Source organism: Bufo bufo, chromosome 6, assembly GCF_905171765.1.
Source record: "Bufo bufo chromosome 6, aBufBuf1.1, whole genome shotgun sequence".
NCBI lineage: Eukaryota > Metazoa > Chordata > Amphibia > Anura > Bufonidae > Bufo > Bufo bufo.
In genome coordinates, this window is record NC_053394.1 from 411,915,574 (window position 1) to 411,941,211 (window position 25,638).

At 41.5% G+C, this 25,638-nt stretch overlaps 4 non-coding genes and 1 pseudogene across 4 annotated transcripts; all 5 read left to right on the plus strand.

The window, feature by feature from the left end:
* The first annotated feature begins 3,137 nt into the window (after positions 1-3,137).
* Positions 3,138-3,331, plus strand: LOC121006351. Its single transcript, XR_005780208.1, has one exon. It is a non-coding gene; the product is annotated as a U2 spliceosomal RNA (small nuclear RNA).
* A 6,035-nt stretch (positions 3,332-9,366) lies between these two features.
* Positions 9,367-9,556, plus strand: LOC121006448. The gene has a single exon (XR_005780281.1). It is a non-coding gene; the product is annotated as a U2 spliceosomal RNA (small nuclear RNA).
* Positions 9,557-12,280: 2,724 nt separating this feature from the next.
* Positions 12,281-12,471, plus strand: LOC121006371. Its single transcript, XR_005780225.1, has one exon. It is a non-coding gene; the product is annotated as a U2 spliceosomal RNA (small nuclear RNA).
* Positions 12,472-18,429: 5,958 nt separating this feature from the next.
* On the plus strand, positions 18,430-18,629 carry LOC121006466. The gene has a single exon (XR_005780291.1). It is a non-coding gene; the product is annotated as a U2 spliceosomal RNA (small nuclear RNA).
* Positions 18,630-24,568: 5,939 nt separating this feature from the next.
* On the plus strand, positions 24,569-24,771 carry LOC121006401 (annotated as a pseudogene).
* The last annotated feature ends 867 nt before the right edge of the window (positions 24,772-25,638 follow it).

The following is a 25,638-nucleotide window of genomic DNA, read 5'->3' on the forward strand; positions in this document are numbered from 1 at the left end:
TTTTATGGTTTTACTGATAAAAAAGAGAGAGCAGAAATGCTTGAAATTTTACCTCTTTTTATCAATGATTCAGAGCCTTTGATTTTAGCAGGAGATTTTAATTGCATTTTAAGGGGTGAACGCCGGTTCTCTAACGCAGTGAGCAGGAACTATGACAGATCCTCCTCTCTGCTCAAAAATATTGTCATAGATTTCAAGCTCACTGACGTTTTTAAAAAGTGCAATAGTCATTTATCTGAAGAGGCCGGCGTCACCTGGGGTAACGCTACCTGTAAGTCCCGAATCGATTTTATTTTCTGCTCTAATCAAGTACTGCCTTTTAACTGTAAGCTTTTAACCAATATATTTTCAGATCACAAATTGTTGTCTTTTAAGGTGCAGTTAGGTGGCAATCACCAAAAGAAAAAAACATGGAAACTGAATGTCTCCCTTTTAAAAGACCCCAAAATTTTATCTGATTTTATTGTGTTTTACAAGTACTGCAGGCGGGTAAGGAACCCCAGAAGACCTATTACAGAATGGTGGGAAAGTATGAAGAAGAAGATCAAAACCTTTTTTATTAATAGGGGGAAACTCAAGGCCAAAGAAAAAAAGAAATTTTATGACGATCTAAATACCCGCCTGCAGACACAGTACAAGCTCCGCGATCTGGGCATGGATGTTAAAAAAGAAATCCTTGACATCAAAAAAGAGATTTCACAGTGCCTGGAGCAGAAAAGTAAAGAAATAATGTTTCGCTCCAAAATTCAACATCTTGAGGAGAACGAAACCTGCTCCAGGTACTTTTTTAAAAAAATACAAGAAAAACGTGCCCAGATTGAGGAGCTTGGGGGGGTAAGAAATATAAATGGTATTCTCAAAAAAGTCCATGAATTTTACTCTGAACTATTTAATGAGAAAAAAATTGATAAATATTTTATGAAGGACTCGCTGAAGGGGATTGAAAATGTTTTAGATGCCGACTCTCAAAGATTTTTATTACAGGAAATCACTGAGCAAGAAGTTTTAGAGACGGTTAAGAGTTTTAAGAAGGACAAGGTGCCCGGCCCCGATGGTATACCCATTGAGTTTTATGTTACCTTTTATGGCATTTTAAAAGAAGATTTACTTTCTCTTTTAAAAGATGTTTTTAGGTCTAAGGCCCTCCCGGGATCCTGGAAAAAAGGTGAGGTCTCCCTTTTATACAAAAAAGGCGACAAAACAGACATAAAAAACTGGAGACCCATCACATTGCTTTGCTGTGACTATAAAATCATGGCAAAGCTATGTGCAAACAGATTAAAAAAAGTCATCCACAAAATAATCCATCAAAACCAGGTCTGCGGGGTGCCCGGGAGGAGCATCTGGGACAATATTAACCTTTTAAAAGATGTGATTGATTTTACGAATGAAAGAAACGGAAAAGTTGCCATTTTATCTTTAGATTTTGAAAAGGCTTTCGACCGAGTGTCGTATTTTTACCTTTTTAAAGTTTTAAAGAAAATGGGTATACCAGAGGGGTTTGTTTTATCTTTGAGAGCGTTTTATAACCAATGCACTAGCAAGATTTTAGTCAATGGTTTTAAGACTCAGGATGTTGTTTTAAAATCTGGCGTGAAACAGGGGTGTCCCCTGTCCCCACTACTTTTTATTTGCGCCTTGGAGCCTCTTTTATCCATAATAAGGAAGGATAAGCAGATACGCGGAGTCCCCCTGCCAGGCGGAGGGGGACTAGAGGCTAAAGTAGTGGGGTACATGGATGATGTCGCCATAATTTGTAGGGACACCCCTGCAATCCAAAAGGCAACCAAGCAAGTTGAATATTTCTGTTCCGCCTCCGGTTTTAAAATAAATTTTAACAAAAGTAGTATTTTAAATGTCGGAGAGATGGTTTTAAGTGATATCAACATTCCTGAGTCTGAGTCTATTAAGATTTTAGGTGTCACCTTCAGCGAGTCCAATGACGGCCTCAGGAATTGGGACACGGTTACAGAGAAGATCAATAAGAAATTATGCATGTGGAACCTAAGGAAGCTAACGATGGAGGGAAAGGTTTTAATTATCAAAATGATAATTTTACCGATTTTATTATATCTTAGCATGGTGTTCCCTCCATCGGACCGTATTCTTAAAAAAATTAATAAGGCCTGTTTTAATTTCTTCTGGGGTTCCAGGATGGACAAGCTGCGGCGAGATACGGTAATGCTTCCAAAAAATAAAGGTGGAAAAGATTTTACAAATATTAAAACGTTTCTTTTAATTAAGTATTTTAGTTACTGTTTTAACACTCTTTTTAAGGATAATTATTGGTCGTTTTTTATTCGTTATAGCACTGGGTATTTTATGAGGAAGTTTGGGTGGTTTAAAGTGATTTTAAATTCTCCCTACTCTTTTAATTTACCTGCCTCTTATAGGATTTTAGAGAAAATAACGAGTAATTTTAATCTTGGCCAAAAGAGTGTGGAGTTTTTAAAAAACAGTAAAATGATTTTAAAAGATATTAATGATAATAAACTGATGGCCCCTATTAAAAATTTTAATGAAGAAAAATGTAAACAGACCTGGAAAAATATTAATGAAAATTATCTTTTTAACGCACAGAAGGACCTGGCCTGGAGCTGCGTACATGAGTGTCTTCCATGCCGGGCATTCCAGCACCGAAGAGGATTATCAAGCACCGCAGAGTGTCCAAGGGGAGCATGCAGAGAGGAGGAGGACATTTTCCACGTGATGTGGCATTGTTATTTCGCGCGAAAAATATGGATAAAAATGTTCCCCTTGATGAAGAAGATTACTGGACTGAAAGCTTTATCTATGGACGGTGTTTTTTATGGGTGTCTGGAGTGCCCTTCAAGAATCAAAAGGACTATGGCATGGAAGATCACGAATTGCGTCAAAGTAGCTCTATGGTCGGCCCGGAACATTTTAGTTTTTAAAAATGATGTGATTACTGAAGAAAATGTTTTAAAGATGATTTTAGATGGAATGTATAGTTATTATTTAATTGATAAAAAAAGAATGCCTTTTATGTGCCACAAATGGTTTTTAAGAGAGTGGGCCTCAGTTATATGATTTTATAAAACCTGTAAATTTTATGTCGCCTGTAAAAACGGTTTTATGATTTCTTATGTTAATGTAATTTTGTTATAATTTTAATAAACGATTTTTACCCCTTGGGGTAAATATCAACTTAAAAAAATCTGTTCTTATCAGTTTAATATCTGATACGTCCCCTATCTGGGGACCATATATTAAATGGATTTTTCGAACAGGGAGATGGAAAAAGAGCTTGCTCTGTCCACTCCACGCATTGACCTGGTATTGCAGTACCTCCAGGACCGGTGCACCCCTTCTAATCCAGTATGAAAAACAGAATGAAATTGAAATTGAAATGGATTGCAAGCATCATCCTTCCAGCCAAGCAAGTGGAAAGTTGTGTGTGTCGTGCCTCCTTCAGCTTCTCCTCTGTCTGCCCAGTCAGTGCAGTGTTGCTTTTTGCATAGAATACCTGCATCTAGTCTGTCAATCTCCTAATTGCATCAGCTGTTGGTTGTTTCCAGCACCAAGCAACCCAGTCAGCCCCAGTGTCGTCACACACACCCTGGATCCAATTAAGACTGATGATTGGTTAATTGGCTTATCACCTGAATGAATTGTTTGGACCTCCCCTCCTCCACGTTTGATTTGGGCCTGTTGTGCACACCTCGGAGGGAGGGGTTGGTTGCTGAGTCGTCTCTGGCAGGCAATTGAACCCTTTTTGTATCAAGTTGGCTGGATGTAACCATTTAGCTTTTGCAGTGCTTCAATAAATGAGTAAAGTTTGCCTGTGTCTCCCTCTTGTGGATCTTTTGAACTGGATTACTTGGTGGCTAAAAAGTAGCCCAGCACTTCCTATGCAGCTGGACCTACCTTGTCTGTTCAATGGACGGAACACTGCGCGTGTCACAAGAGCCTTGTCAGGTCAAGAGGTCAAAGAGGTCAAGTAAGGTCAGCTATTGGATGACATCACAAGCGCCCTGATGGAACACTCAACAATGGTGCCGTGACATCACAATCAACAATACAATGCTTATCTTTTTTTTTTTTTTTTTTTTTTTTTTTTTTCTTTCTTTCACTCACTACTATTCCTATCATGCTTTCTGCTTGGCGTGCTTTGGCACCGCACCAGGAATTTCGTGCGAAGAAAAGGCGTGTCCAAAAGTCGCGTGTGGGCGGAGCTATGCAGATAGCAAACACGAAAAGAAGCATGCTGGTGACTTCTGTGCGTAGGACGCGCGCGAACGTTTTCCCCGGCTTGTGAGAGAAAGAAGCCTCCCGGACTGTGTATTGGGCTGGGGACAGTAGTCTATTGCCTTCATTAGTGCTCTGCATTGGGGACCATCGGCCTGTACTGCGAACCCTTTTCAGGTTATCGCTTCTCGGCCTTTTGGCTCAGATCAAGTGCAGTTTTACTCGCTTGGTCTGGGCTGATATAAGGTGTCACCGGGTACCCGTCTCCTCGGCCTTGGAGAGGGGCAGTGGTTTATAGCCGCTGTCTTACCTCCATGCTGCTATAGGGGAGCGGCTTAGTCCCGGTGACAACGAGAGGTGATCGTTTTTGCCCTACGCTGCGCAATGGAGCGAGAAGGAGTGAGGAATACTCTTCGTTTTCTGGTGCATCCAGAGTACGTGAACCGCATTGGACGTCAGACTATCGTGGAGGATGTGATCGTGAAGGTGTTGAATTTGGACTTCAGCTACATCGTCTGCCTACAGGACTTCCCAAAGGTGGGTCGTTTTGACTTAACCCTTATAGAAGAAGGAGTTTGTTGCACCGTTTATGAGAAGATCAAGGAAATTAGATTGCATGATCCATCTTCTATTCTACAAAAATTTGAGATCTTTCCTTCCTACCTGATGGAGGAGAGAGCCATTACCGTCCACCTTTATAATCCTTATACCCCAATGGACTTGGTGCGCGCTTTCCTGATGCAGTTTGCTACATCGGCGAGAGGTCCGCAGAAGTTGGTTGACAGATGGGGTTTGCCGACAGGTAAACATAGGTTTTGGGTCAGGTTGTCTCCCTCACCTGATGGCATTGGTGGAGTCAAGCACCCGCCAGCAAACTTTTCGGTTGGTGGGTATAGAGGATTCCTGTACTACGAGGGCCAGCCCAAGTATTGCAGGCAATGTTTCCAGTTTGGGCACGTGGCAGGTGATTGCACTGTGGGAAGATGTTGCCGTAACTGCGGTGAGCCTGGCCACGAAGCGGGTGACTGCGTTAGGTCCAGGAAGTGTGATGCCTGTGGCAAGACAGGACACGCATGCAGAAACTGTCCAAAGATCATGATTCCTGGTCGTACCTATGCTGAAGCCTTGCAGAGGACCACAAGGCTAGTGGAGAAACGATGGAAGCCGAGCAGACCAGACGGTAACTATGATGACTCTAATGGGGAGTCTGGAGCTCCTTCGGAAGGAGGGCAGTCGCCAGGAGCCCAATTGTCTGTGGAGGCTCCAGTGCAGATTCAGTGTGTGGAACCTGAGCCTATGGAGGCAGCCGGGGGAAGTCAGCAGGGATTGGTAGTCCCACCCCCCCAGGTTCTTTTGGACTCGCCTGTTTTCCCAGAGGACTCTGAAGGCCTCTTTCAGTTTGGTAAGGAGAATGGGAAGGAAGATAGATGGGAGGTGGCGTCAAAAAAGAAAGCAAAAAGAGCCAAAAGAGTTCATGTTTCGGAGTCTCCAGGGGAGGGTACCCCCCCTTGTGGGCAGCCTCATACAGAAACTCTTGAGATTGAGACTGAGAACGCTTTTGAGCTATTAGAAGGAATTGGGGAGTTGCTGAGTCCAGGAAGCGTGGACTCTTCAGCGTATTTGGGTGCACAGGAGGTAGAAAATCTGGTAGAAGTGATGCAGATGCCTCCAAACACGTGATCATTTGCTTTCTTTAGTTTTTTCTCCCTTATAGGTTCTCGGTGTGCTCCCTCAATGTGAGGGTGTTTAAGGACAGAGCCAGAAGAGCTGCCATTTTGGAGGACATCGCCTCAAGATCAGGGGACATTTTTTGCCTTCAGGAATGTGGGTTGGGGGAGGTTCCTTTGAAAACGGAATGGCAGCATGGTGAGTCCATTTGGTCCACCTCCCCATGCAACAAGAATGATGGAGTTGGTGTATTATTTAAAAATAAGTTTTTTGTTATAGATCATTATGTAGTAATAGAACCAGGTAGATGCCTTATGGTTTATGTTAAATTTAAGGAATTTTTGTTTAGAATTATTAATATCTATGCACCTACAGAGAAAAATCTTAGGAAGGATTTATTTGAAAAAATTAATTTGTATTTGCCTGGTAGGATTCCATGTGTTGTGGTGGGGGATATCAACTGTCATTTGCAGGGTAGTAAAACAGATATTACCAGCAAAATGTTTATGCAAAGTATGACTGACAATACCTTGTGTGATGTAGTTAAAATATGCAAAATAGATCCAGTGCCAGCTACGTACCATGCAGACAGGGGAGGCATACATTCCCGATTGGACTATGTGTTTGTTTCTAAAGGGTTTGTGGTTAAATGTTATTCACAGGTACGAGTGGGGTTTTCGGACCATGAATTCTTGCAGTGTGAGTTGGAAATAGAGAGTGAGAGGAAGTATGGGAGAGGAGTATGGAAAATGAATGTAAGTATGTTGGAGGATGCTGAGGTAAGAGAGAAATTTGAGAGAATGTATGCTGGGTGGAGCCGGAGAAAGAAGGACTTTGAGTGTATTTTGGAGTGGTGGGATTGGGTGAAAGAGAGAGTGAAGGTGTTTTTTAAAAGGATGGGTTATAGATGGGCTGCGAGAAAGAGAAAGAGATATGAGAGATGTAATATGAGATTGAGTTTTCTTCATGAAATGAGAGAGTTGGGGTATGATGTGGATGAGCAGTTGTGTGAGGAAAGAAAGATTATGAGTGAATTATTGCGTAATAGAGGGAAACAAATTGTGTTTCAGGCCAAGTTGGATGTAATGGAGAAGGATGAGTGTTGTTCTAGATTTTTCTTTAAAAAGGTGGTGAATGCAAGGATGGATTTAGAAAAGGTGAAAGATATGGATGAGGTTGAGGTTTGTGGTGAAGAAGTCAAGAGAGTAGTGGTGGACTTCTATGAGGAGTTGTATAGAGAAAAGGTGAGGGATATGGGGTTGGAGGAAGAGGTATTAGGGGTGTTGGAAGAGAAAGTAGGAGTGGAGGGAAGAGGTAGTTTAGTGGAGGAGATTTTTGTGGAGGAAGTAAGGGATATAGTCAACAGTATGGCTATGAATAAGACACCAGGTAGGGATGGAGTTCCAGTGGAATTCTATGCTAAATATTGGGATGTGGTAGGGAGTGACTTAGTTGAATTGTATAAATATATGTGGGAGGAGGGTAAAATTTGTGAGTCTATGAGAGAGGGGTTAGTTGTCTTGATTTTCAAGAAAGGTGTTAAAAGTGATTTGCGTAATTGGAGACCAATCACTCTTTTGAATGTGGATTATAAGGGGTATGCAAGATTGTTAGCGAAGAGGATGAGTGGGGTGATTGGTCAAGTAGTGAAAGAGGAGCAAGTGTGTGGTGTGCCTGGACGAGTATTTCTGGTAATTTGAGTCTGTTGAGGGATGTTTTATGGGATGGTTTGCAGAGGGATAGGAGTGTGAATGTTTTTTCGTTGGATTTCGAAAAAGCTTTCGATAGGCTTTCTCATGTGTTTTTGTTTAGAGTGTTAGAGAGGATGGGTTTTCCGAGTAGGTTTGTTAGAGCTGTGAGGAGTTTGTATGAAGGAATAGGGAGTCGAATGTTGGTGAATGGGATCGAGAGTGACAGAGTTAGGGTTAAATCAGGTGTTAGGCAGGGATGCCCGTTATCACCGGCAGTTTTCATTTGTGCCATGGAACCGTTACTTTGTATGGTGAGGAAAGACAAGTTTATTAGAGGAGTGAATGTTCCTGGGAGTGGTGGTAAGAGTGTGAAAGTGTTTGGATATATGGATGATGTATGTGTGATAAGTGAGAGTAGAGCGGAATTGCAAAGAGCTAAGCTACTTACGGATGTGTTTTGCGGTGCTTCAGCGTTTAGAGTGAATTGGAGTAAATGTGAGGTGAAGTGTTTTGGGGGTGGATGTGAGGTATCGGATCTAGGTGTGAAAGTGGTGGATAGTATTAAAGTGTTGGGTATTATGTTTGATGAGCGATTGAATGGTCATGCAAACTGGGACGAAGTTAGGAGCAAGATTGCAAGGAAATTGGATTTTTGGAAGTTGCGCGAGTTGACATATCGAGGGAAAATATTGGTGATTAAATGTGTTATCTTACCATTATTATTGTATATCGGGAATGTATTCCCTCCAACCTGTATAGAGTTGAGGAAAATTAATCGAGTTCTATTTTTGTTTCTGTGGGGTGTGAAAATGGAGAGAGTTAGGCGTACGACTGTGATGATGTGTAGGGAGAATGGTGGGTTAAATTTTCCGAATGTTGAGCTGTACTTATGTATTAATTTTTTGGTGAATGTGTTGAGGTTATTGAATGGGGGCGGTAAAGTAGCATATATGATGAGGTATACTGGAGGTTGGCTGTTTTGCAGACTGGGATGGTGTGAAAGGAATTTGAGGCAACCGGTGGCTTTTATTTGCCCCTTTTGGTACAGCGGTATGGAGAGGTTTGTGAAGAAGAATGAGTTGTTGAGTTTGGGTGTGAGTGATTTAAAAGACAAGAGGAAAGTGTTGAATTTGTGTAAAAAAGATGAGGTGGTAACTGAGATTAATTTGTTGTCTTCATTAGAAGCTAAGAATGTATGGAAGAATGTAAGTATGGATGGAATGACTAATAAGCAAAGAGACATGGTATGGTTGAGTATGCAAGGAGCGTTGCCTGTGAGGGAGGTACAGAAGAGACGGGATTTGGTGAGGAGTGAGGTGTGTCCGAGGCAAGGTTGTGGGGGATGTGAAAGTATTGTACACTTATTTTGGAATTGCAATTTTGCCCAAGAAGTGTTTAAAAAAGTAGGGAAACTGATAAAGGAATTAACTGGAATAAGTTTTTTGACATATGCTTTTGTACTCTTTGGGATTGGGATATCGGGTAGAAAAAGGAGTAGAGTGTTGTGGTTAGTGATGACATGCCTTAAGGAAGTATTATGGGATGCTCGGAATGTGTATGTCTATAAGAGAGAGCTATGGGGGGTGGATGAGTGTGTTAAGTTGTTTATGAGTAGATTGTATTTTTGCTATTTGTGGGATTTAAAAAAAGGGGATAGTTATGATGCGGAAGGGGTTTGGAAAGTAAAAAAATGGAAAAAGCTTGTTGTATGATATTTTTTGTGTTATGCCTTTGAATAAAAAAGCCATATGATGATTTGGTTATGGAGCTAGTTAGTTGCTAATATTAACCAAACCTGATGGTTTATAAAAAAAAAAAAAAAAAAAAAAAAAAAATCTGTTCTTATCAGTTTAATATCTGATACGTCCCCTATCTGGGGACCATATATTAAATGGATTTTTCGAACAGGGAGATGGAAAAAGAGCTTGCTCTGTCCACTCCACGCATTGACCTGGTATTGCAGTACCTCCAGGACCGGTGCACCCCTTCTAATCCAGTATGAAAAACAGAATGAAATTGAAATGGATTGCAAGCATCATCCTTCCAGCCAAGCAAGTGGAAAGTTGTGTGTGTCGTGCCTCCTTCAGCTTCTCTCTCTGTCTGCCCAGTCAGTCAGTGCAGTGTTGCTTTTTGCATATAATACCTGCATCTAGTCTGTCAATCTCCTAATTGCATCAGCTGTCGGTTGTTTCCAGCACCAAGCAACCCAGTCAGCCAGTGTCGTCACACCCTGGATCCAATTAGGACTGATGATTGGTTAATTGGCTTATCACCTGAATGAATTGTTTGGACCTCCTCCACGTTTGATTTGGGCCTGTTGTGCACACCTCGGAGGGGTTGGTTGCTGAGTCGTCTCTGGCAGGCAATTGACCCCTTTTTGTATCAAGTTGGCTGGATGTAACCATTTAGCTTTTGCAGTGCTTCAATAAATGAGTAAAGTTTGCCTGTGTCTCCCTCTTGTGGATCTTTTGAACTGGATTACTTGGTGGCTAAAAAGTAGCCCAGCACTTCCTATGCAGCTGGACCTACCTTGTCTGTTCAATGGACGGAACACTGCATGTGTCACAAGAGCCTTGTCAGGTCAAGAGGTCAAAGAGGTCAAGTAAGGTCAGCTATTGGATGACATCACAAGGGCCCTGATGGAACACTCAACAATGGGGCCGTGACATCACAATCAACAATGCTTAGCCTTTTTTTTTTTTTTTTTTTTCCTTTCACTCACTACTATTCCTATCATGCTTTCTGCTTGGCGTGCTTTGGCACCGCACCAGGAATTTCGTGCGAAGAAAAGGCGTGTCCAAAAGTCGCGTGTGGGCGGAGCTATGCAGATAGCAAACACGAAAAGGAGCATGCTGGTGACTTCTGAGCGTAGGACGCGCGCGAACGTTTTCCCCGGTTTGTGAGAGAAAGAAGCCTCCCGGACTGTGTATTGGGCTGGGGACAGTAGTCTATTGCCTTCATAAGTGCTCTGCATTGGGGACCATCGGCCTGTAGTGCGAACCCTTTTCAGGTTATCGCTTCTCGGCCTTTTGGCTAGGATCAAGTGTAGTATCGAGAGGTGCTGCCTTGGTCTTGGCCGGAGGTGCCCCGGGTACCATGAACGTCGGCCTTAGGGAAAGGCCACAGTTTATAGCTGTGGCTAGACCCTTTGCAGCTATTGGGGCGAAGGCTTAGTCCCGGGGCAACGAGGAGCGATCACCTAGCCGCTTGTCTGAGTGGTGGAGGTCTTTTCGCTAAGATGGAAGAGGAAATGGAGACTTCGATTCCAGAGCTAAAGGACTTTGAGTCTGTGCCGGACTATGCACGAGTGCGGAATGCAGTGCGGATCATTATTGAAGAAAAGGAACAGGAGAAGAAGGATCTCGCTTTCATCGTGAGAGTCTTATTGGAGGAATGCTTGAAATTTGGAAAGGACGATGTTTTGCCATTAATGGACTATCCCAAAAGAAGAAATTACGACTTTGTGCTGCAAAGTGGCGAGTTGTGTTCAAGTTTTTTATGGAAATGGGAAGAAGTTAAATCCGACCCAAGGTTAGTTGGGGTGAGGGTTATTCCTCATTTCCAAAGCAATATAAAAATTATTACGGTAAAAATGTACTCGCCATATATTAATGAAGAGAGGATTATGGAATTTCTAAGAAATTCCTGTGATTTAATAGTTCCCTTAGGGAAAGTTTATAACCAATTCGGTTATTGGACTTCAAAATGGAGGTTTAAAGTGTCTTTGAAGGAAATAGGTAAAGGGAATTATATGATGCCAGACGCAAGATTTAAAATCGGGAAAGCAACTGGTGATCTGTTTTATAACGGGATGACGGGCTTCTGTACAAGGTGTAAAATGTATGGTCACAAGAAAGATACCTGTGAAAATGAATTGTGTTCATTATGCGGAAGGGGAGGTCATAGACCTGCAGAATGCAAATCACCTAGATTGTGCTTCGTTTGTAAAGAAAAAGGGCATTTAGCCCGTGATTGTCAAAAGAAAGGAAAAGAGCACAAAACAGAAGAAAAAGAGAAAGAAAAAGAGAAAGAAAAAGAAAAGGATAAAGAGGATGCCACGGGAGAGGGAGCCCGTGATTGTCATAAAAAGGAAAAAGAGTATAAACCAGAAGAAAAGCAGAAAGAAAGAGAAAAAGAAAAAGAAAAGAAAAATAAAGCAAGAGAACAAACTCAAAAACAGGAGTTGATTAAAGAATTAGGGATAGAAGTTTCAGCTTCAGAAGACGAAGGAATGGTAAAGAGTAAAGAGGGGTTACTAAGAAAAGTGGAATTGTCAGCAGATTTTAAGAAAATCAATTTGGATAGAATTTATCCAGATCCAAGGGTGAGGACTTTGGCGAGGAACTTTATTTCTTGCGCCTACGAAAAAGATCCAGAAGATTTTGTGAAAACCTATAAAGTGGAGAGTTGGTTGAAAAATATACTAGACAATAGAATAGATATGACTATGGAAGATTTGACTACTTTACAGGACGCTTTATTAATAGCTGCTTGGAAAGTAGGAAAGAAGTACAACGAATTAGGAAAATGAAGAAATTAAGAATTTGAGAATATGTGTTTGTTATGTGTTTTTTTGTAAGTCTTGTCTTTTATGTTTATGTAAATATTATTTTGGTTTTTTTTTTAAAAAAAGAGATAAATAATAAATAAAAAATAAAAAAAGACCGTTGATACGGATGATGTAGCGTCTAAACATATAATGTTATAACACAATATGTGGCGTCTTCTGACGCTATCAACTAAAAAAAAATCTGTTCTTATCAGTTTAATATCTGATACGTCCCCTATCTGGGGACCATATATTAAATGGATTTTTCGAACAGGGAGATGGAAAAAGAGCTTGCTCTGTCCACTCCACGCATTGACCTGGTATTGCAGTACCTCCAGGACCGGTGCACCCCTTCTAATCCAGTATGAAAAACAGAATGAAATTGAAATGGATTGCAAGCATCATCCTTCCAGCCAAGCAAGTGGAAAGTTGTGTGTGTCCTGCCTCCTTCAGCTTCTCCTCTCTCTGTCTGCCCAGTCAGTCAGTGCAGTGTTGCTTTTTGCATATAATACCTGCATCTAGTCTGTCAATCTCCTAATTGCATCAGCTGTTGGTTGTTTCCAGCACCAAGCAACCCAGTCAGCCCCAGTGTCGTCACACCCTGGATCCAATTAAGACTGATGATTGGTTAATTGGCTTATCACCTGAATGAATTGTTTGGACCTCCTCCACGTTTGATTTGGGCCTGTTGTGCACACCTCGGAGGGGTTGGTTGCTGAGTCGTCTCTGGCAGGCAATTGACCCCTTTTTGTATCAAGTTGGCTGGATGTAACCATTTAGCTTTTGCAGTGCTTCAATAAATGAGTAAAGTTTGCCTGTGTCTCCCTCTTGTGGATCTTTTGAACTGGATTACTTGGTGGCTAAAAAGTAGCCCAGCACTTCCTATGCAGCTGGACCTACCTTGTCTGTTCAATGGACGGAACACTGCGCGTGTCACAAGAGCCTTGTCAGGTCAAGAGGTCAAAGAGGTCAAGTAAGGTCAGCTATTGGATGACATCACAAGGGCCCTGATGGAACACTCAACAATGGGGCCGTGACATCACAATCAACAATGCTTAGCCTTTTTTTTTCCCCCTTTCACTCACTACTATTCCTATCATGTTTTCTGCTTGGTGTGCTTTGGCACCGCACCAGGAATTTAGTGCGAAGAAAAGGCGTGTCCAAAAGTCACGTGTGGGCGGAGCTATGCAGATAGCAAACACGAAAAGGAGCATGCTGGTGACTTCTGAGCGTAGGACGCGCGCGAACGTTTTCCCCGGTTTGTGAGAGAAAGAAGCCTCCCGGACTGTGTATTGGGCTGGGGACAGTAGTCTATTGCCTTCATTAGTGCTCTGCATTGGGGACCATCGGCCTGTACTGCGAACCCTTTTCAGGTTATCGCTTCTCGGCCTTTTGGCGAAGATCTAGGTTTATTGCCTGGTCTGAGCTGAGGGGTTTTTCATAGGGTCCTCCTTGGGAGGGCCCTGGATGCTCGAGTGGGGATCTTTTCTCAAGCGACAGGATGGCGTCTTTTCGTGGTGGACAGGACACAATCCGCTTCCAGGTAAAGCCTGAATTTAAGAAGGAGGTAACTCTGAAGACAATCGTGGAAGAAGTCATCTTTAAGGTATTGCAGTTGAAGTCCCAAGATGTGGAATGTTTGCAGGATTTTCCTTCCCAAGGGATTTACGATTTGACTTTATACTCAGAAGCAGACTGCTTGAATGCGGTGGCAAGGATCTTGGCAAGTAGAGAGGCTATTCTCGATAAAGTGAATGTTGAACCTTGCTTTAAGCAATACAGGCGGAGATTGATTGTCCATATGTATAATCCTAGGATAAACATTGACATTGTTAAAGCATATCTTTACCGCTTTTGTGAGCAAATCGACGGAGGAGATAAGATGCTTAACAAATGGGGTATGCATAATGGGAAATGGAAGTTCTTTGTTGTATTTAAAAAGGACAATACTAGCCTGGAAGGATACATTTGTCCCCCCGCGAATTTTTCAATTGGTGGAGAAAGAGGTTATTTTTTTTTTGGGCGGCAAACCTCTTTTTGTAGGAACTGTAATAATTATGGACATACAAAAGACCTCTGTCAGAAAGGGGTAGTTTGTAAAAATTGTGGTAACCCGGGTCATAAGTCTCTCGAGTGTAAAAATGAACGGGTGTGTGACCTGTGTGGAATGGCGGGGCACATGGCCAGAACATGTGATAGAGGTGGAAAAATCCTTTTTTCCAAAATGGTGAAGGATGGTGGGAGGAGGAGAGAAATGGTGCGTGAAATGGCGCGTTTGGCAGAGCAGGAGGGCTTGTCCACAGACCAATGTGACGATGGAGCTCCCTCCTCTCTGGTTAATGAAATGGGAGAAAGTAATGCGGTAGTGTAACCTCCTCTTGACCGTGAGGATGGTGTCCACATGGAGATTATTTCAGGTAACTCCCAACAAGGTGCAGAGGAGGTGAATGTTGGGGAGGAAAATGTGGAAATGATGATCCATGAGATCTCTAATGAAATGAGTGGAGAAGTTTTGGAGGTGATGAGTCCAATCAGTCCATCTACCTTTTGTGAGGTTGATTCTGAAGATGGGATAACACCCGGTCAAAGATGTGTTGCAAAGTCTTCTGGGGAGGATGAAGGGGAGTGGTCTGGGGGTGGTATGCATAAAAGACTTAAGTACGAGCATGCAAATAGGTTTGAGGCTTTGTCCTCCCTGGCAGGGGATTGTGGTAACGCCTCTCAGGGTTCGCCTGGTAATGTGTTCCTAGAGCAAGAAAGTGTAGATAGGTTGATGAGAGTTAGTCTAAGTAGGAATGCCAAGAGTTAGGATGGATTGTAAGTATTACTTCATTATAGTCACTATGAGTTTAATAGTGGCATCTTGGAATGTGAGAAGTATAGGGAATGTTCATAGAAGGGCAGGTGTCTTTGACAAACTAGGTAAAATGAGTATTGATCTCTTCTGCTTACAGGAATGTGCCATTAGTGTCGCTCCTTTGGATTCTGAATGGTGTCACGGTCATTCTTTTTGGTCCCCTTGTAGTGAGAACAGGAATACAGGGGTAGGTGTATTGGTTAAAAATAAAAATATAGTTGTAAAAGAATTTAAAGTTGTGATCCCAGGAAGGTTTGTTATTCTGGAATTTGATTTTTTGGGGCAAAGTATGAGGATCTTTAATTTATATGCTCCTGTGGAGAAAAAGGATAGGATTAATTTTTTTGAAGTAGTAAAATTTTATTTGCCAGGTAGAATATCTACAATTGTGGCTGGCGACTTTAATTGTATTAGGTTCGCTATTGATAGAGAGGGTGTGGTTGAATCTAAGCTAGACGCGTCTTCTATAGCTTTAAACCAAATTATTCAAGATCTACACTACCAGGACGCTGGTCTATTGGTTGATAGTGCAGATAGATTTACTTTTCTTGCTGAAAGTGGTACTGTAAAATCAAGATTAGATTTTCTTTTGGTTTCTCAAGGGATCAAAATTAAGAATTGTAAGCACTTGATGGTTGGAGTTTCCGACCATAAAATTGTCAAAGCGGAGGTTTGTATGACAGAGTCTGTGACCTTTGGGAAGGGGTTATGGAAATTGAACATTAGCTTGCTAGAAGACAAAGAGGTGATGCAAGAGTTAGAAAAATTATTTAATTACTGTGTTGGGAAACAAAAAGGGTTCGTTAATATATTACAGTGGTGGGATTGGACTAAAAACAGGATGACTGATTATCTTAAAGGTGTTGGGGTCTGGAAAGCCAGAAAAGAAAAAGAAAGAGAAGTTTTGTTGGTGAAAAGACTAGAGACTTTATACAAATTAAAAAGTGTCGGCTTTGAGGTAGAGGGAGAGTTGAGTAAAGTGAAAGAGGGAATAAGAAAAGGGCTGATGGAACGAGGGAAAAAGATTGTATTACAGGCAAAAGTTAAGCATCTGGAAGAGCATGAACAATGCACTAGATATTTCTTCAAAAAATGTTTTAAGGCAAAAGGCTTTTTTGACTCTGTGTTGTCTGAGGGTGAAGAGGTAACTGGAGATAAAATGATTACTGAAATTAGTAAGTTTTATGAATCTCTATTTGGTCAGGATAATGCAGCATCAGATAAAGAAATTGAAGAATATTGTAAGGTTTTGGAAAATAATATCCCAAGATGTGAGTTGGATTTTTTGGATGGGGAAATCAATGAATAATGTGTTAAGTGCTATGTCAAAAGGTAAAACTCCGGGTATTGACGGGCTTCCCGTTGAATTTTATATTTCCTGTTGGCCTTTCATTAAAGAGCAGATGGTGGGTGTTATCAAATACGCCTTTAATTCCGGCTCGTTGTCTGAGTCGATGAAGCAAGGGGTAGTCACCTTGATCTATAAGAAAGGTGATAGGAGAGAAGTTAAAAACTGGAGACCAATAACCTTACTAACTAGTGACTATAAGATCTTAGCAAAAATTGTGGCCAGTAGACTTAGTCATGTAGTTAAATTCATGATTGATGTACACCAAACTTGTGCTATTCCGGGAAGAAAGATATCTGACAATTTATTGCTCTTGAGAGATATGATCTTTCATGCGAATAATGCCCAATTCCCTCTGATTTTGGAAGGTATTGATTTAGAGAAAGCTTTTGACAAAGTTTCTCACCGGTTTATGTTTATTACTTTGATAAAGATGGGAGTGCCACCGAAATTAATTACAGTTATACAGGGCTTATATAAGGAGGTGGGGAGTAGGATCCTGGTAAACGGTCATGTTGGTCCAAATGTCCAAGTTAAATCAGGAGTGAGGCAGGGATGCCCGCTTTCACCTATTCTCTTCATCTGTGTAATGGAAGGATTATTGATGACATTACAAAAAGACAAACATGTAACTGGTTTCCATATTCCTGGTGGGGATGGGCAGAGTGTTAAATCTTTAGCATATATGGACGATGTGGTCTTTGTGTGTGGATCACAGGCGGATCTAAATCGTGCTAATCTGCATTTAAAAATTTTTTGTGCTGTATCTGGAATGCGAGTTAATTGGAATAAGTGTCAAATATGTAATTTTGGGAGGAAGGTGGGAATCAATGTGACAGAAGTACCCCAAAAAGAGGATATTGAAGTGTTAGGGGTAGTTTTCGAGAACAATCTCAAAGGAAAACAGAGTTTCGATAAATTAGAAGCTAAAATCGATATGAAACTAGCATTCTGGAAATTGCGAGATCTATCTCTGAAAGGAAAGACATTAATAATTAAGGCTATTATATTGCCATTACTTCTGTACACAGCTGTGATTTTCCCACCTGGGAAATTATGGATGAGAAGGATAATTAGGAAACTATTTGTTTTCTTCTGGAACTCTAAAATGGAGAAGTCCAGAAGAGAAACTGTAATGAAGAGGAGAACTTTTGGGGGATATGAGTTTCCAAATATCGATTTCTTTTTGAACATGCATTACTTTCTTTTGATTTATAACATTGTTAAAACTGAAAGTAGGACAGCTTGTATGACAAAATATTTGACAGGATGGCTGTTTGTAAAATGGAAATGGATTGAAAAAGACCTGCGGAAACCAGTGTCGCAGATCCTACCTGCTTTCTATGTGACTATGAAATCTTTTTATGGAAAATATGATCTGAGTCGTATAACTAATATCAACAAAATAACATTAATGGGATGCCTAAGAAGTAATGAAGTAATAAGTGATGTGCCTTTCCTTAATGCTAAGCAGTCAGAGTTTATATGGAAACTTTTCCGGACCCCAGGAATCCTTAATAGATATTTGGACATTGCTTGGATGACTCTACATGGGTGTCTGCCTACACGAACCTTCCTGAGAACAAGAGGTATAGATGTTGTGGAAGTATGTCCAAGAGACGGATGTGGTGGGATGGAGGACTTGGAACATATTTTTTGGTCCTGTGTGTTCACAAAACAGGTTCTGTTACACTTGAAAGGTTGGCTGAAAATTATACTCGATTCTGACTATGGATACGAACACTTATTGATCGGACATGATTTTTCTAGAAGAGTGGAAACCAGAATATATTGGATTATTTTTACAATACTAAAAGCAACGTTATGGGATGTGAGAAACCTTTTAATTTTTAGGAAAACCAAAATATCTGAACAGAATACGGTGAAATTATTCCTTTCTAGGGTTTATTTAGTGGTCTTGCATGATCGGGGAAAATGGGATGAAGGGAAAGCTGAGGGATGGTGGAAATTCGAAAAATGGAAACATTTGTGTTAAATGAGTATGTGGAATGTTTTCTATCCTTTTAATAAAATAAAATAAGTCCAGATGATGTTGAGATCACTTGAATATGGTGAGTCACTGAATAGTGAAATGACCAGAGGTTCAAGAGTGTTTGTTGACTGATGGAAATAAAAAAAAAAAAAAAAAAAAAATCTGTTCTTATCAGTTTAATATCTGATACGTCCCCTATCTGGGGACCATATATTAAATGGATTTTTCGAACAGGGAGATGGAAAAAGAGCTTGCTCTGTCCACTCCACGCATTGACCTGGTATTGCAGTACCTCCAGGACCGGTGCACCCCTTCTAATCCAGTATGAAAAACAGAATGAAATTGAAATGGATTGCAAGCATCATCCTTCCAGCCAAGCAAGTGGAAAGTTGTGTGTGTCCTGCCTCCTTCAGCTTCTCCTCTCTCTGTCTGCCCAGTCAGTCAGTGCAGTGTTGCTTTTTGCATATAATACCTGCATCTAGTCTGTCAATCTCCTAATTGCATCAGCTGTTGGTTGTTTCCAGCACCAAGCAACCCAGTCAGCCCCAGTGTCGTCACACCCTGGATCCAATTAAGACTGATGATTGGTTAATTGGCTTATCACCTGAATGAATTGTTTGGACCTCCTCCACGTTTGATTTGGGCCTGTTGTGCACACCTCGGAGGGGTTGGTTGCTGAGTCGTCTCTGGCAGGCAATTGACCCCTTTTTGTATCAAGTTGGCTGGATGTAACCATTTAGCTTTTGCAGTGCTTCAATAAATGAGTAAAGTTTGCCTGTGTCTCCCTCTTGTGGATCTTTTGAACTGGATTACTTGGTGGCTAAAAAGTAGCCCAGCACTTCCTATGCAGCTGGACCTACCTTGTCTGTTCAATGGACGGAACACTGCGCGTGTCACAAGAGCCTTGTCAGGTCAAGAGGTCAAAGAGGTCAAGTAAGGTCAGCTATTGGATGACATCACAAGGGCCCTGATGGAACACTCAACAATGGGGCCGTGACATCACAATCAACAATGCTTAGCCTTTTTTTTTTTTTTTTTTTTTTTCCCTTTCACTCACTACTATTCCTATCATGTTTTCTGCTTGGCGTGCTTTGGCACCGCACCAGGAATTTCGTGCGAAGAAAAGGCGTGTCCAAAAGTCGCGTGTGGGCGGAGCTATGCAGATAGCAAACACGAAAAGGAGCATGCTGGTGACTTCTGAGCGTAGGACGCGCGCGAACGTTTTCCCCGGTTTGTGAGAGAAAGAAGCCTCCCGGACTGTGTATTGGGCTGGGGACAGTAGTCTATTGCCTTCATTAGTGCTCTGCATTGGGGACCATCGGCCTGTACTGCGAACCCTTTTCAGGTTATCGCTTCTCGGCCTTTTGGCTAAGATCAAGTATCTGGTCAGAAGGATTCCCACCATGCTCTTGGCTCTGTAGCTTTGGGAGAAGGTTGGATACCTGGAAGGCGATCTGAATATGGGCGTAAGGATCGAGTACGCTGGGACCGGAGACTTCCGGGTCCGAAATGCTTTTGGAATTACCGTTGATGAGGAGAAAAAGGACAAGTTTACAGACGACCATCTTGTGAAGGAGGTACTTTTTAAAACCTTGCACGTAAATATGTCAGATGTTCTTTGCTTACAAGACAGAATGGGCGGACGCCGTGTGCTAGTCCTGACATCTATTGGAGCTTGCCATAATTTGTATTTTTTTCTGGAATCAAATAAGAATAACCCTGATTTGGACGGCTTGACATTTACAGTTTTATATAACAGGGATGTGCATTTAGTTGTTTTTATGTACAATCCTTATGTTGACACGGACGATATTTTTCTTTTTCTGACAAAATACTGCGAAAAAGTGGTGTATTCGCATAAAGTAATGGGGACTCATGGCTTATGGACAGGCAAACATAAGTACTTTGTAAGATTCCGCCCTGACCCGCTGAGTCCAGGTGGAGTGAATCATCCGCCTCAGAGCTTCACCATTGGCAAAGACAGAGGTCTTATTTTCTTTCAGGACGCACTAGCGTATTGCCGAAAGTGTCAAATGTACGGACATGTGCAAGCAAACTGTGACCGTCCTTCTGTTGTTTGTTCAAAATGCCGCAAAGAGGGGCATGTTACTAAGGACTGTACTAACCTAATTATGTGCAACCTGTGTGAAAAAGAAGGTCATGCTTTTGCAGAGTGTCCCTCCAGGGGTTACAGAGCAAGACCTACCTCCTATGCAAATGCAGTCAGAGCAAAGGCTGCTGGGCCGCAACAAAAGAGCATGGTGCAAGTGCCGCAGACTTCAGCGCAGGCATCCCAGGAGCCTGTTCAACCAGAGACCAGCGTACAGCCGAGTGAAAGTGTCCAGCAACTTACTTCTCCTGTCGTCGCTGAGAATGTGGAAATGGATGTCTTTCACACAGATGATTTTCCTCAGCTGTTTGGACCGAGTGCAATTCTTCATGGAGAGGGGGAGGTGCTGTCTCCCTTGTCCGGATCTCCGCCTGCTAGCTGGGATGGAATGGAGGAGCAGCGTGAGGGGGAGGGGCAGGGAGATTTTGCTTCCCCTAGTGATTTCATATCGCCAACTATGAGACCAGCAGAAGACAGACTGGATGGTTCAGCAAAGAAACCCCGCTTATCACCTCCACAGTTCAGCGGGGAGGTGCAGAGCCCGATAAGGCATGAGGAGTACCCAGCTCCTTGTATTCCGGATAATGCGTTTTTTTTGGACGAGGCAAGAACCAGAGACTTTGCGTCCGGAGGGCAACCCCCAGGCGGGATTGGCTAAAAAGACAGTGGGGCATGGGTAATTATACCCGGAACAAAATCCTCCAATGGGGAGAAAAACTGCAATATCTTTCCTATCCTTGAATGTGAGGCTATTGAAGTCTAAAACTAGACGAACTGCCATTCTTGACTGGATTAAAAATCAAAGTCCAGATATAGCCTGCCTTCAGGAATGTGGCATTTCGGAGCCTGTGCCTGCTGGTGAGTGGTCTTATGGGGACACTTTGTGGTCAGGTTCTCCTGTAAATAGGAACGATGGTGTGGGGATATTATTGTGTCACAAGGATTGTAGTTTTGAAAGTTACACAGTTGTGGAGGCGGGGAGGTGTGTGGTTGCCATAATTAATTATAAAGGGTGGAGGATTAGAGTTGTTAATGTTTATTGTCCTGCTAAGAAAAATGAGCGGTTAGAGTTGCTAGAAAAGTTAAATTTCTTTTTGTTAGGCAGGATGCCGACTATTTTGTTAGGTGACTTTAACTGTACAATTGAGGGGGAGAAAAGGGATGTGACAGGGAATAAGTTATGTAAAATTATTGCTGATTTTTCTTTTGTTGATGCTGCTTTGACCTTAGGAAAGCCACCACCTGCTACTTATAAGGCAGATAGGGGGGGTATTACGTCAAGAATTGACTTTGTTCTTTTGTCAAAAAATTTAAGTTGTAAAAAAATGTCACAATTTGATGTCTTATTTTCGGATCATATGTGTTTGTCTTGTTGTGTGGAAGGGGATGAAGAGGCTATGTATGGTAGAGGTGTGTGGAAATTGAATGTGGTTTTGTTGGAGGATGAGATAGTGATGAGAGTGTTTAAGTACCAGTATGAGAGATGGAAATTGAGAAAGAATGATTTTGTGAATGTGTTACTATGGTGGGAATGGGTAAAATCGAGAATTAAGCTTTTTTTCAAAAAATGGGCATATAAGAGAGCGAGAAAGTTGAGGAATGAATATGAGAGTCTAAATCATAGGATTGAGTGGTTGAGAAAATTGAATGCTATGGGAGTGGATGTGAGAGTCTTGTTAGATGAAGTAAAAAGGGAAAGGAATTTGTTTATGGATAAAAAGGGAAAGGAGATTATATTTAGGACGAAAGTTGAGGTGATTGAGAAGAATGAGAAGTGCTCTAGATTTTTCTTTAAGAAGGTATGTGATAAAAGAAAGGACATGTGCGAATTGATGGATAATAGTGGTACGTGTGTTAGTGGTAAAAGTGTGATTGGGGTAGTGGAAGACTTCTATGGGAATTTATATGGGAAGAAATGGATTGATGAAGGTTTAACGTGGGAAGTGCTGAATGCTTTGGATGAGAAACTTTGTGTGGATAGTCGTGAGTTGTTGTGTGCGGACATTTCTATAGAGGAAGTAAGAAGGATTGTTTGGAGTTTTAAGAAAAACAAGACGCCTGGTAAGGATGGACTGCCGATAGAATTTTATGTGAGAGTGTGGGAGTGGATTGCAAAGGATTTTTTGGAAGTTTGTGAATACATGTGGAAGAATGGTGTAATAGGTAACTCAATGAAGGATGGTGTGGTCGTTCTGATTTTTAAAAAAGGTGATAGGAACAGGATAGAGAACTGGAGGCCTATCACTTTATTAAACGCGGATTATAAAATCTACGCTAAGTTGTTGGCGACTCGGATGCGTGATGTAATTGGTGAGGTTGTGAATGAAGATCAGGTTTGTGCAGTGCCAGGTAGGAGTATGAATGGGAATTTAGTTTTGTTGAGAGATGTGATTGGGGACTGTATGTATAGAAAGCAGAATTGTATAGTACTATCAATTGATTTTGAAAAGGCATATGACAGAGTGGCTCATCGATTTATGTTTATTGTGTTGGAGTGGATGGGTTTTCCAAGAATGTTTGTAGAGGGGGTGAAGAGTTTATATGGGAATGTATCGAGTGAATTTCTGATTAATGGATGGTTGAGTAAAAAGGTGAGTGTGCAAAGTGGTGTGAGGCAGGGCTGCCCTATGTCGCCTGTGCTTTTTATTGCTGTGATTGAAGTGTTGCTGTGCTTGGTAAGAAAGGATAAAGTGATGAAAGGTATGTTGATTCCAGGGAGTATGGGGAAAGTCGTGAAGGTATTAGGATATATGGACGATGTTGTGGTGATAAGTGATAATCTGGCTAGTATGAGGAGAGTGAGGTTATGGCTGGATATGTTTTGTAGTGTGTCAGCTTTCAAAGTGAATTGGAGTAAGTGTAGTTTCAAATGTTTTGGTGATAGGAGTATTTGTCTGGAGAATGAGAGTGGTGATGTGAAGGTGTTGGGTATTCGTTTCAATGATGGTTTGAAAGGAGATGAGAGTTGGGATGAATGTGGAAGAAAGATTGAGAAAAAACTTAATTTTTGGAGAATGAGAGACCTGTCACTTACAGGGAAAGTGCTGATAATTAAGGCTGTTATTCTACCAATAATTCTGTTTGTGGCTGGGGTGTATCCTGTATGTTCAAAAAAAGTTATGAAAGTGGAGAGATTAGTGTTTACGTTTTTGTGGGGAAGTTGTATGGAAAGATTAAAAAGAGAGTATGTGTATAAAAGTAGTATGAATGGTGGTTTGAATTTCCCAAATTTGGAGTTGTTTCTTGGTTTAAATTATATAAAAAATTTTGTGTGTTTAGTGGGAAAACAGAATAAGTGTGCCTATATGGTAAAATATATGGCTGGTTGGATGATGTATGGAATGAAGTGGCGTGAAAGGGATGCTAGAGTGCCTGTGTCTTTTAAGTGTCCGGTATGGTATGAGGTGATCGAAAGGTTTATTAGGAAGTTTGATTTGTGGGATGTAGGAATGAATGGTTTTAAGGATAAGCGAAAAGTGATGATGAAATTTGAACAAAGAGAGATTGCGTGTGATATTGTGGGGTTGAGGTCAAATGAGGCAGTGAGTGTGTGGAAAAAAGTGTCGATACGTGGGGTATCAAACAAACAGAAAGACATTGTGTGGATGGGGCTACATAATATCTTGCCAGTCAGAGAGTTCCAGAAAAAGAGGGATCTAATTAGAACAGAAATTTGTCCAAGGGAAGGGTGTGGGGGTAATGAATCTGTAAGGCACTTGTTTTGGGAATGTGAGTATGCATCTGAAGTATGGAATAGTGTGAGTGGGCTAGTAAAAGAATTAACAGGTGTGGTACGTATGGATTGGAAAGCGGGGATGTTCGGTATTGGGGCAAGAGGTAGGGTGAATGAAAGAATGTTGTGGTTCATTATGGTTTGTGTTATGGAGTGTTTGTGGGATGTGAGAAATTTGTTAGTCTTTAAAAAGGATGTGGTGTCAGAGAGTGATTGTGTAAAGTTATTCTTGTCCAGACTTTATATAGTTTATATGTGGGATAAGCAGTATGGTGGTGGCTTGGATTCAGAAGGAATTTGGAAAGTCAAGAAGTGGAGATTTCTGATTAAGTATTGATGAAAATGTATTATTTCTTTATATGGTAATGCCTGATATTTTGTCTTTGCTTTTCCTGTTTCTGCATATATGTATTAATTTTTGTCTTGAATAAAAATTTAAATAAATAAAAAAATAAAAAAATCTGTTCTTATCAGTTTAATATCTGATACGTCCCCTATCTGGGGACCATATATTAAATGGATTTTTCGAACAGGGAGATGGAAAAAGAGCTTGCTCTGTCCACTCCACGCATTGACCTGGTATTGCAGTACCTCCAGGACCGGTGCACCCCTTCTAATCCAGTATGAAAAACAGAATGAAATTGAAATGGATTGCAAGCATCATCCTTCCAGCCAAGCAAGTGGGAAGTTGTGTGTGTCCTGCCTCCTTCAGCTTCTCCTCTCTCTGTCTGCCCAGTCAGTCAGTGCAGTGTTGCTTTTTGCATATAATACCTGCATCTAGTCTGTCAATCTCCTAATTGCATCAGCTGTTGGTTGTTTCCAGCACCAAGCAACCCAGTCAGCCCCAGTGTCGTCACACCCTGGATCCAATTAAGACTGATGATTGGTTAATTGGCTTATCACCTGAATGAATTGTTTGGACCTCCTCCACGTTTGATTTGGGCCTGTTGTGCACACCTCGGAGGGGTTGGTTGCTGAGTCGTCTCTGGCAGGCAATTGACCCCTTTTTGTATCAAGTTGGCTGGATGTAACCATTTAGCTTTTGCAGTGCTTCAATAAATGAGTAAAGTTTGCCTGTGTCTCCCTCTTGTGGATCTTTTGAACTGGATTACTTAGTGGCTAAAAAGTAGCCCAGCACTTCCTATGCAGCTGGACCTACCTTGTCTGTTCAATGGACGGAACACTGCACGTGTCACAAGAGCCTTGTCAGGTCAAGAGGTCAAAGAGGTCAAGTAAGGTCAGCTATTGGATGACATCACAAGGGCCCTGATGGAACACTCAACAATGGGGCCATGACATCGCAATCAACAATGCATACCCCCTTTTTTATTTTTTTATTTTCTCTTTCACTGCACTACTATTTATTCCTATCATGTTTTCGGCTTGGCGTGCTTTGGCACCAGGAATTGCGTGCGAAGAAAAGGCGTGTCCAAAAGTCGCGTGTGGGCGGAGCTATGCAGATAGCAAACACGAAAAGGAG